The sequence below is a fragment of the Oncorhynchus nerka genome, linkage group LG11, assembly GCF_034236695.1.
Source record: "Oncorhynchus nerka isolate Pitt River linkage group LG11, Oner_Uvic_2.0, whole genome shotgun sequence".
Taxonomy (NCBI): domain Eukaryota; kingdom Metazoa; phylum Chordata; class Actinopteri; order Salmoniformes; family Salmonidae; genus Oncorhynchus; species Oncorhynchus nerka.
The window spans coordinates 48,420,333-48,423,613 of NC_088406.1; the positions used below are offsets into that span (position 1 = coordinate 48,420,333).

A 3,281-nucleotide genomic window follows, 5' to 3' on the forward strand; every position below is an offset into this window, starting at 1 on the left:
AAACCTTCTCGCTGTGTACCTGATAGTTGACCATTTTTATAGGAGTGGTTCAAACTTGCTAATAGTGGATCTTTGAGTAGATTTATTTTCTTCATATACCTCAACTGCTATCCTATCCAGCGCTAGAGTTTCCCCTCAAGATGTTCCTCCCCTGCAATTTGGCCCTCACACAAGTCTTTCTGTACCGCTGTTAATTTTACACTATTATTATAAAAACAAATCCCTGCAGTTAACTTCAGTTGGTGGAAATGGAGGAGACTGAAAAGTGAACAGATGCTTAAAGTACTTTTCTTCCTCTTTCAAAATAATTTCTTGCTCTGATAATCATCATGATAAAGTTTCAAGAATGAATTTTCAAAAGTTAAGGCATACAAACTAAAACAATCTCCTCAATTGTTTGGATTATTTTACACCTGAGTAAACTTCATGGAAGGGCATAAGCAGCTGGTAATAGTTTAAACCACTTCTTTCTTTGGGCAGTTTTTAATCAAGTGGCAGAATGTTAATGAGATGCCTTAACCCTTTCATGCGTGAGTTCCAAATATCTCTAACGGTCGCCCCAGCGTGAGTTTTTTTATGCACGTGATGTTAGAATGTTCTCTCCATTCCAGAATGTGATTGATACGTAACAGTACATTTTATCCGCGCTGCCCTCAAACTAAAGCACGCAGCCTGTTTATATTTATAGGTTGTTTTAACTTCAATTTCAAATGATTTTTAAACAAGTTTTTATTTTCTAAAAACAGTTTGAATTTAGGTGTGTTACGCCTCCTCATTCATTCACATAAAAATAGTCATTTTTACTTTTGCGGATAATTACATTTTTGGGACATTTCTGACACGGACAAAATTCCCCAAGCACTACCCAATTGTTTGTGCAGTTCACGTCTGCAGACATTTGCTCATCTCCCGTCAGAACAGGATCTGCACACGTGTTCACATTTTCTATTCCACATTTCTATTGTAGCGTACTGTATGTATGGAGCATAATATATTTGTGTATATTCTTTATCACCGTGGACACGTGAGGTAACGTTACTCATTTTATAACCTTTATGGTGTTATAGTCAATCGTGCTTACGTAGCCACATTCTTCTATTAGCTCTGTAAAACAATGCTAAATGCGTCAGAGAAGTATTATCTTGTGTTGCATTTTGAAGCTACCCCATGGCCTTATGACTCTCAAGTGGTGCAGCGGTCAAAGGCACAGCACATCAGTACTAGAGGCGTCACTACAGACTCCCTGGTTCAAATCCAGGCTGCGTTTCCATCAAAGTAAGTGCCTTATTACGTTATAATAGTTATAATAATAGTTTCCGTATGCCGTTTCTGCTGTAGCTGTAGATCATAATATATTCCTTATAACTGCGGACACGTGAGGTAACGTTACACATGTTATAACCTTTATGGTGTTATTGTCAATCATGCTTACCTAGCTACATTATTCTATTAGCTCTGTAAAACGATGCTAGTTGCGTCAGAAAACTATTAGCTTGTGTTGTATTTTGAAGCTACCCTGGCCTTATGACTTCCAAGTGGCGCAGCGGTCTATGGCACTACAGACACCCTGGTTCAAATCCAGGCTGTATCACAACTGGCTGTGATTGGGCGTCCCATATTGCAGCGCACAATTGGCCCAGCGTTATCCGAGTTTGGCCGGTGTAGGCCATCATTGTAAATACTAATTTGTTCTTAAATTACTTGCCTAGTTAAATAAATAAAAGATATGACCATGGTTTGTTTATTTGGTCTATTCAGCATAGCTCTGTTCTGCCCTGCCTTGCCCCCTTGTGGAGCTCAAAAGTTAATTTCTTACTGTTATAACTCAAATCTGTGATTTTGTCAATGCAATAAACTATTTTTTTATAGCAGTGTTTATTATGTTACTTCTTTGTAGTATTGTTTTATTGCTATATCCTTATATTGTATTCTAATGAATAATTCCTCTTTATTCTGTACTTTCAGAAACCAGAAACATTATTTGTCAATATCATAACTGGAGCTGGACATCTTTGGAGCTGAAGAATGAGGACAGCTTTTGTATGCTAACGTACACTCCTTAACAGTTGTACTGGATGAAAACACAGCAAGAAAACACATATGCCAATATGTAATATTAATCTATTTTATTGCAGTACTGGTAGTTGGTTCAACAACTTGTTTTACTAGAGGACAAAAACTGAATATGCATAACCCATATTTAATATCCATGCAGTGACTGAACAACAACTGCATTTCCACCCCATCTCTAAGGCATAGTATCATGGCTGCAACAACACTGAATGGCGCAGAGTGGGAGGTTACGTGGTTGACTGCCGGCACGCGCTACTTGTATCAATAAATCACTATCAGAAAATGTTTTGTGTGGTAATTATTTGTGTATTTACGATTTTATTCACATGTTTTCAATTCTAGGTGACAAATCATGCATTCCGATTCTTGCACAGATTGTAATGGGCACATATTATGTGTGTAAAATACCTTTTTGAAGGTTGTACTGATTATGATGAGCTAAGCTAATTCCAGCTGTGTATCCATGTTTGTTGACATACAATGCATTCTGGGATTCACGTCTGTTTGACCAAAGATGTTATAACAAAATGAGGTGAGTAAGAGTTCACTAATTTTTTGAGGACTTACGGAAATTCATGGTGGGATGTGAACGACGGTAGATGACACACCCCTTCAACATGCATACTACAAACAGACCAAACTCATCTAGTCTTCTCTTATTATCTTCGGTTTCTGTGAGGAAAAAATGCATGGCTGCGCGCTGAAACTAATGTCGGATTACTTTCGATTTCTATAAAGTGTTTTACCTAGTTATTTCGATCAATGGTGAGCTCACTCACCCGTGATGTGATTAATTATATACAGTAATTGCTATTAGCTAATTCATATTGTAGTTTACGTCAGCCGAGAGTTAGAAAATATGACTGCTTGTGTTGGGTCAATCTTTCCTCAGCGCTAGGACAAATGTAGCCTACATTTTTCCGGTTAGGATGATTGTGTTATGCTATATCTTCTGTGAATATCTGAACAATCCATCCAAAAATAAACTGCTGACATTCTGGACATAACTTTGTAAGGACTGTGTTTGTGTAAATAGTTTCTGAAAAAAGTGTGGCCAGCTCAAACGCTGATTGTTGCGTCATTCGAAACTGCCTAGCTGCTATAATTATAGAAACACACGTATGACAGTAAAAGCCATTGAGTGCTATGCTTATTAAATGTCTATAGACACAATTTCAAACTTATTTAGTATATAGTTCTCATTCTTG

The 3,281-nt window shown here is 37.3% G+C and overlaps 1 long non-coding RNA gene across 1 annotated transcript; it reads left to right on the top strand.

Annotated features, from left to right (window-relative positions):
• Positions 1-1,027: 1,027 nt before the first annotated feature.
• On the top strand, positions 1,028-3,075 carry LOC135573992 (uncharacterized). Its single transcript, XR_010465090.1, has 3 exons — positions 1,028-1,275; positions 1,966-2,110; positions 2,254-3,075. It is a non-coding gene; the product is annotated as an uncharacterized LOC135573992 (long non-coding RNA).
• Positions 3,076-3,281: the final 206 nt, after the last annotated feature.